The 8,618-nt window shown below is 38.5% G+C and overlaps 1 protein-coding gene and 1 long non-coding RNA gene across 2 annotated transcripts in view; one reads left to right on the forward strand and one right to left on the reverse strand.

The window, feature by feature from the left end:
- The window catches only part of LOC138021555 (uncharacterized), a 7,911-nt gene extending 7,249 nt beyond the window's left edge, over positions 1-662 (forward strand). Inside the window, exon 3 of the long non-coding RNA XR_011126389.1 lies at positions 1-662. This exon is cut by the window's left edge and continues 137 nt beyond it. This is a non-coding gene — a long non-coding RNA (uncharacterized lncRNA).
- Positions 1-4,932, reverse strand: part of LOC138021553 (uncharacterized) — a 41,022-nt gene extending 36,090 nt beyond the window's left edge. The window contains exons 1-2 of the mRNA XM_068868457.1: positions 3,785-4,932; positions 3,407-3,515 (exon numbers count right to left, since the gene is read on the reverse strand). The gene's annotated coding sequence lies outside the window, so the exon portion shown is untranslated. The remainder of the gene's footprint in view (positions 1-3,406; positions 3,516-3,784) is intronic.
- Positions 4,933-8,618: the final 3,686 nt, after the last annotated feature.

Raw genomic sequence — 8,618 nt, forward strand, 5'->3', positions numbered from 1 at the left:
TAAAATTAAAGTTGATAAAAATGGATCTTTTTGATTTAAGACTATTTAGTGACAGCTGAAGGTTCAATTGTCTGAGAAGATGCTCAGTGCAGTGGATTTTCAGATGTGTATTATTTAGTTCATGGTGCTTGGTTTAAAGAGCATTTGACTCCATCATATATAATGAAAGCATGGGCCACATGTCACTCAGTGGCATATCTGAAAACCACCCAGACACTTTACGTGGTGTTTTTAGTGCCAATTATCAAACACATGTACGGAATCCGATGTGCAAGTCAAGCTCTTTAAAAAGCTTGTAGACAGACAGACACTGTTCATCTCAACTTGTAACTTATCTGATAACCCTTTTGTTTCCCAATTTTCTCAGCAAGCTCTTATAAAGGTTCCACTGTTCTCATATTCCATTGCGTTGTGACATTGAGAATACAATTTATTGTCGTGTGTCATTGCCATCGGATAAACGACTAGTCTTTAAACATTATCTCAATTATTATATAACTCAATGACGGTGTCACCTAGAACGTGTGAGTTACTTGTGGATTGAGACTTTGTGCAAACTCTACGTTAATTATAAGTTTGAATTGTTTCTTTCACATTATTAAAGGTGGGGTGCCTGTGAACTAGCTTGATTATAGCTAAGTGCACTTCCACTATAAACAGAGCATTTACGCTGTACATTTACATTTTTGCTGCTAAAGTACATTCATGTAGCGTTCATAACTGCAATGATCTCAAAACTTAACTTGTTCCATTCCCGCAGATCGAATGTGTCTAGTGCATTGCTCCATTCCCAAGTACAAGTATCCAAAGGTCAAAGGTTTAAATTATTGGAAAGTAATATTTCAGAAAATAATTATTCCGTTGATGCTCATTAATACGCGCTACTTTTATCAGTTAATGTCCGACGCGCGCTCATTGAATAGTACGCTTTTTAAATATGGTGACTCTGCTGTTTACGTCAAGGTCACTATGACGATTAAGCAAAATCTGCTTGAAAAAAACGTTGCAGAACTTCCTAGTTGACCCTTAATCGCTTTACAGTTGACGAAATCGCCCTTGAAAGTGTGAAAGATTCTCCCCATGCAACAAAAAGGTCGATATATTGTGTCTGAAAGTCTTTTGGAGGTAATAAATGAGGTATCCAGCACTCCCTCGAAGAGATTTTTTTAATATTATTGCCGGTTACACTACTACGGAATTCGTCTTATCAAATTCAATAGTACGACGTTAGCTTTCCTTTACTGACGCATGCCAAATATGAACCAAATCTGAGCGAAGATCAAAATGCTTACCTTAATGGTTCAAACAACGGCAGCAAACGTATAACTTGAAAATGTGAAAGCATGTATTTACGAGTTCCTTTCATCTAAAGTAATTGAAACTAGCCTTGAGAGGGCAAAGGGAAGGTGACATCAGGTGTGAATAAAAACTACGTAGCAGATTTAAGTTCAAAACTATATATTTAAGAACACGGAAGTAACACCTGTATGAGTAGAACTGTTATCTACGGTGGTAAGAGCGCAGTGTAATTAAGGACGGTGCCTAAATTCAAAGGTATTTTTTCCCCGGTTTATGATTATGCAAGAAATGTACATCTTAACAAGTAGTATTGATATCCAAAAAGAAAATTGGGGGTAACCACGCATTTTGCAAAGATAATTGATGAATAATATTTGTAACAAGCTTTAAAATACAAAGCAATGTACGGCGTTCTTTTTGAAATTCAAACTTAATTATCTCTCAAAAATGAACGGTTACCTCCAATTTTCTTTTTGGATACCAAGAGTACTTACTAAGATGCTTTCTCCGGATAGTTTTAAACCGCGCAAAAATATCACTGTATTGCTAAGCATCACCGATAGGAAACCAGAGTATATCGAGATGCACAGAACGTATGCGCAATAGCAATAGTAGGTACCGTCCTTAATGGGGTAATGCAGGACCGCAAAAAGTTATTTCATTCAATTCTCACGGTAGCCTTCAAGCTAAAAGAGATGACTGACTTTAATCACCAAACGTAGTCATAAGTTGCCTCACGCTTTGAGGGTCCATGGACGATTAACCACATTCAACCGGTCGAACCGAAATTCTCCGTTCTATTTGACCAAATTACTCTTCCCATTGGTTCATGCTCATAACAAGCTCAACTGGCATTCGCTGAGTGGCTCAAAAATAATGCGAGGGTCAGGTGGGTGGAATGTGCTGTTTTATGGTAAGCATCCCATATCTAGTGGTTTGGTACAGGGTCCTCCAACATCACACATGTCTAGAAATTCACGAAATTAGATGCCTTGCTCTGCTCCCTAAATTCAACATCCCACCTACGTCGTTGGCATAGCCTCAGTCTTCTACAAATATGTGCCCAGTGAGTTTGCGTTCCTGTTCACCATTGCACATAAAGGCTCCATTTTTAGTTGAAAACCAACCAAATATTATTGTCATTGGGCAGAAAGTCTAACCATGTACTGAAGGGATGTTCACAATTTTCCACTTCCTTCCTCAAATGCTCCACGTCATAAATCATTGATGCGGGATAATTTTGGAGGACTTATGGCGTCATCGTAGGACCGTCCGTTCAACTGTTCATGCAAGCCTAAACGCGAAAGTTCGCATTGCTGAAACCTGCGTTTTTTTGACGGGAAGTTGGATGGCCTGGAACCCGCGTTTTTTGGGCGGGAATTTGCATGGCCAGCGCATTGCATTTGACACACCAACAAAAATTTGATGAAGACAACCAAAAAACAACCTCATTTTTTTATGTGACGCACAACGAGGAAAGAGAAAGAGAGACTGATAGCAAATAAAAACATTAAGCAGGTGACGACTAAGCGATGCTGAACGTGCAAGAGAGCGACTCTGACTAAGAGCAATAAAACACCGGTCGAAGTATCAGTGACAAACAACCAGAGAGAGCAATTGTTCCTCAATACAACTTCATCTCTTTATTCGGACTCTTTCTTGCGAACTAAAAAGAGCCCTAATAAAGAAATGACGTTGTATTGAGGGGCAGCGGAAGGAAGAGCAAGCACGAGAAAACAGGCTGAGTACTATAATGGTTGCGGAAAAGGCGAAAAGAGAAAGAAAACACGGGGAATTTAAGGTAATGAGCAGGCTGCCTGGCTGGTCGTATGGTAAACAGACTAGTTATAAAAATATCTGAAAACAAACACATAAATTGGTAATAACTGAGGACCGTCGCTTTTAGGCTTGCCTAAATATATATGTATAATAATTGTATGATTTCGTGGCTGAGGAAGAGAAGTTTATAGGTGATGGATTTTTAATTAAAAATTCATTTCGTGTTGTGCTGACCCGGATTGTTCGATGCACGGTTATCGCTAACCAGCGTTACATACTACGGTAACCTATAGCTTTTGATACCTCTTAACCAATGGTTAGCACTAACCAGGCTTCAAGCAACTGGCCCCTGTTTTTCTTGTATCGATTCTTTTGGTCAGTCAGTGTGAGTCAGTTATCCAAGATTGATCTCTCGTCATGCACGTCTCGAGAATTGTCTAGCGGAATAAAACATGTGCACATGGCGTCAAGGAAACATCAATCGGGAATTAAACTCTGTTCGTTTGCGAATTTGTTTCTTTTGCTCCGGTTAACGAAACATGGCAGCCGATGAGTAGGCTTCATCACAGCAAAATGACCCGAAAGCGGAAAACCGTCGGTTTCATTGCCCCGAGGAAGGCCGCAACTTATTTATAGTTGATTGAGTGTTTATGCCGTGTTTGTGACCGTCAAAAACGCCGCTGGCTTCGAATTTCTCCGTGCTTACCTGTTTCGTATTATTATGCAAGAAATGACTTCGTTGAACATTGTGTGCTAAAACGTGGAGGTACTAGGCCTTGGCCTCTTTCGTGTCGCCTCTTCGGCACCTGTCCTCTTTGTGGGCTATTTTCCGGTCGTTTGCACTAGCTCCTTGGCGAAAGATCTGACTGAGATCTCGGAGTGAAATCATTTGAAAAACCAATTCATAATATATAACGGCTGCCATCAAAGGAAAAATCATGTAAACTGAAAAGCAGTAAATAAATAAAATCAAGCTGTTCAAGTAGTTCCTGTCATACTTAGCTTATAAGAACCAACCTGCAACCATTGGCTACCAGAGGCACATCAAGTTCAGTTTGTCATACAAGTACTCATCCCCTTCATTTACAGTTTTCTTAGGAGAATCTAAACAGTGATCAATGTTTTACAGGCGACAACTGTTTGTTGAACAAATTGCCTTCCTTTTGTTATTGATGCTAATTTTATCCAAGATCTTTTGACGTGTTTTACAACATGTTTAGTTTGCGATAGCCTTCTCTGGCGTGGACTACTTGTCTAAAACACTGTGTTAAACAAAAACAAGTGAAAATTCAACCCCTAAATATATTGCAGCCCTACATCTTACGACTCTCGAATGGCGTGGTTACTCCGAAAGTTTACGGCGGAGGTTTCGCGAACGTTAACTGATGTTCTATATTTGCACAGGAATTTCTGGTGCGACATATGCAGATTAGCCTTTGCTCTTTCAGACAAAATAACTCTCAAAATAACTCCCAAATTTCTTTCCGAAATTCTGGGCATCTTTTATGTTATTTCAAGTCTAAAAGACTTCGAATTTACTAAGTAAGTATGAAATAAGTGAAAATTATGATGGTGTCTGTTGCAAGCTGTGCAGGAATTTTTATTTCGTTAACATCATACTGTGAACTTGAAAATGACATGATGAGATGGTTTTCCATATCTCTTGGGCATGGAAATTATATTATACATTACCATTATCATTATTAATTTACGGTTTTATTTGTATTCATTTATTTATTTCTTTATTAATTAACACAAACTTCTTCCTCCATGAAATTCAGAGTACCCGTACGAGCTGGGGACAACTGGGAATTTATACTCTAATTTCGTAACACGCCAATAGTTAGCGCTTCATTGCTGGGTTAAAGCGAAGCATAACAGACAGGTTTTATAGTTAGAACAGAGGAAAGGCTCTCGCTTTTGTTGCTTTTTATTTTGGGGACAGCGCTTCGACGGAAAGTGAATTTCAATCCCCGCTTCGCATTTTGCATCTTTTTCTCTCTTCTCCACTGCTTCTTTACGGACTTTCATGGCAACGTCGGGTCCCCAAACGCCGGGCATCTTTTCGCGTATTTCCTTTTCGACTTGAGCCATGTCTTGGCAGGGTATACTTTTCCTGTAACGAACAACCTTCGTTTCTTGGGTTTCCGAGGTATCCTCGTCAGTACTCCTGGTGAAAACTACTGTTTTCTTATACCCGTGTTCCGTGAGAGCTGCATTAGCTAGTTGTCGTTCCAAATCCTCTTTGCTTGGCGTATTGGATCTGTCGAAGATACGAATGTCCACCTTCCGTGTCGCACTGGTACCCTTTGCCCCTGTAAAGTAAACAGGTGCGATAAATTGTTATGTGTAACGCGGAAGCTGGAGTGGAAAGAGGTTGCATGGCATCAAGCCCAAGATCTTGTATTTCTTTCCCTAAAGAAATACAATTTATTATATAAACACCAATAAAATACCAAGTGAGCTTCCGCGCGAAAACATGATCTTCACACGTGAAGATAACATGTTATTTTCACACGTGAAAGATCACTTTTGCTATGGTTAAGTATAAAAATCGCTCATTTCGTTGTCTTTCGTGAAATGATTTAGTAATCATTTCACGAAAGACAAGGAAAGGCGCGATTCATTGGTGTTTATATAATAAATATATAGAATATATTTCAACACTCAAAGAAAAATTTCGTATCTCCGCGCGGCCATGTAATATCCTCTATGAATTTTGATTTTGAATTTTTAGATCGAGAGGCAATCATAATTTAAAGAGATTCGTAAATACAAATGTACATTACCTTTTTCAGTTACTTAGTAAAAACATGCAGAAACATGGTATGATTATTTTGGTTTTGCTTGAGGTCATCGATGTTTCTTCACGAAGTCAAGTATCGCTATTTAAAATACATAAGCAAGCACTTAAAATTAATAATACTGTTTATTTTCTTTTCTACTGAATGTTTCGTCGGCCATCAGTCGATAAATGCTTCCTTGATCGCCCATCCCGAACAAGAAACAGACCCCATGTTTGTTTTACGTATTTAGCTAACTTAAGTCCTTCATTGAATTGATTGTCGGCTCGCAAGCGGACCATATCGAATGCTTTATACTTACACTTGGGCCTTCAAAGGTATTAGATGACGAACTGCAAATGAGTTCTCTCTTTTCCTTATCATTTATCTTCTCAATGAAATTAATTCAATGTAGAAACTGACCTTGGAGTCCTTGAAAAACTATTAACATGAGAAGAAGGACGTTTCCCATCTTTTGGCCGGTGATCTTCATTTTGCTGGCTGTGGATACTCTCTCGTGTCTAGCTTTCTTGAAGAGACACTGTGTCAAAGAGGGATTCCTTCGGGGCGCAGATCAATTTATTCACAAGGATCTCCTATTTACGGAAGTCATGACGTGTTAGTAATGAGAATTATATATTTCATCCGTGAAAATCAACGTCATATCGTGCGTAAGTCTTACTCGAGGTCATCCGCTTGGCAACAATTATAACCCTAATATCGAAGTTAAAGAAAGACTCGATATGCCATAGTAATTATTGGCTTGTTAAGAAATTAGTGTATCCCCAAATAGGACAGTTATTTTTGAGCTTGTAGAGAAAATCTTGACCTAAAACACGTATTTGCGTCTTTTCCTAAACGCCTTGAAAAAAAAAACCCGAACATCCACGCTTAGGACCTCTTCATTGTAGGCCATGTGCTCTACTCTCAGGCATTCCCATCGTCCATATTGATGAAATCTAATTTGCCGAGAAGAGACTTTGTACAGAGAATCCCTATTTAACCGTACACTTTAATTGGTCAACAATACACACTTTCGGTCCTTGCCGCGTTTCTTAACTACGTTAGTACATATTTTGAATAAAGGAATAAGGAAGCCGATTTTTAGCCAATTTTTATAGTCCATATAAGGGTGTCTCGCACTAAATAATGTCAGTAGCACACACATAAAGCAAAACTTGCGTTACTTGTTTTATTTTCATTCAGAATTCCGAATAGCTGCATGTTGGCACAGCTTAGATAAATTCGATGTAAATTGGCATATTCTTCATTTTGCGATCTGATGACGTCAACTGGCAGTTTGCTTGACTCCTGGCATGTCCGCGCATGAATCTTCCCAAATTGCAAACTTAGTTTATGCCACCAAAATTGACCCTTACACATGCCCGTGTGATCACTTCTTTTAACGCAGTACGAGCATTAATTTTAATCTTTGGTGTTAAGGGTCAATATTCCTTGACATAAACTAAGTTTGCTATTCGGGAAGATTCATGCAACCAATCAAAGAATAAGGCACTTTCGTTTTTGGACTACAGTTGCGACAGTTATACCCGGAAATAAAATCACTTCCTCGAAGCTCGACCTCTTTAATGAATTTGTTGTTTGTTTCGGAAACAGTGCAAAGAGAACGCGGTAATTTAATAAGGATCCGGAATTCAGAAACTTGGATATCGTGAATTAATTTATGGTCAAAAAAAAAAACATACCAGCCGTCGATAGTTTTTCTCGCGGGCAAACTTCCTGCTTCTCCTCTCATCGTATAGTAACGTGCTATTTAACTTTTAACTCTTTTTTTTCTTTTTCATTTGTTGTCTGTAATTAGAGGAAACTGATTTTTTTTTTTTTTATCGTTTCTTCATTATTCTTTAATTATTTTCCAAAAAACGTAAAAGTTTTTTTAAAAGTTTATAAAAAATTTAAAAAGTTTTTTTCAACTGGTAAATTTCTTCACTCATGGCTGTCAACAAATGTGTCGGCTTCACTAATGATTCCTAAATAGTGTAAAGAAGTAATTGACTGAACAATTCTCTTAATTCAATTGTTAGAGACTTTGGCGGCAATGTCCTGTAGATGTCATTTGTATGCATTGAGGTCACGATGCCTTGTGAAGAACAATTTGAAAGAAAAAGGAAATAATCCGCTTTGAAAATCTTTCAAAGTTCAAGTGGAGTAACAAATAGGTGAAAAGATGTGGAAGGACAATGGTACATCATTTCGGGCAGATTTCATCACCGAATATACCGTAAGGTGATGATTCCTGCACCGTCCGACCGTGTCGTCTGCAAGGAAGCTACTAGGCTAAGTCGCGCTTGTGCTCAGGTATGTTTTGGTTTTGTCTTAGTGTTGTGGTGGAAAAAGAAACCTTAGAATTGAGGGACCTTATGAGTTCCTTTTGCGATGTTTGCCCTAAGTTGATTCATTTGCCAGTTTTGGATGCAAAGGAGCAGTCATGGTCACGTTATCTCTAATGGCGACGAACAAACCAGTGCTTTGACTTCGTTACTTCGTTGCTAAGAATAAGATCCTTAGTTCAGTTCCGGTAAATGTAATTTCAATGTTGCTAAATATAATATGGATTGGAAATAGAATGGAAGTTGGACAGACTTTTCTAAAAAAAACTCGGATCATCATCAGCTTCTGCGCAAAGTCCCCTACGAGAATTTAACTAAATAATTATATCAAAAGTGGCCTATGTAACTCTCTTGTCGGAAAAATACATAATCTACATACGGTGGGTAAAGAAATGAATGAGGCGGC

This window comes from Montipora capricornis, chromosome 10 (assembly GCF_036669925.1).
Source record: "Montipora capricornis isolate CH-2021 chromosome 10, ASM3666992v2, whole genome shotgun sequence".
NCBI lineage: Eukaryota > Metazoa > Cnidaria > Anthozoa > Scleractinia > Acroporidae > Montipora > Montipora capricornis.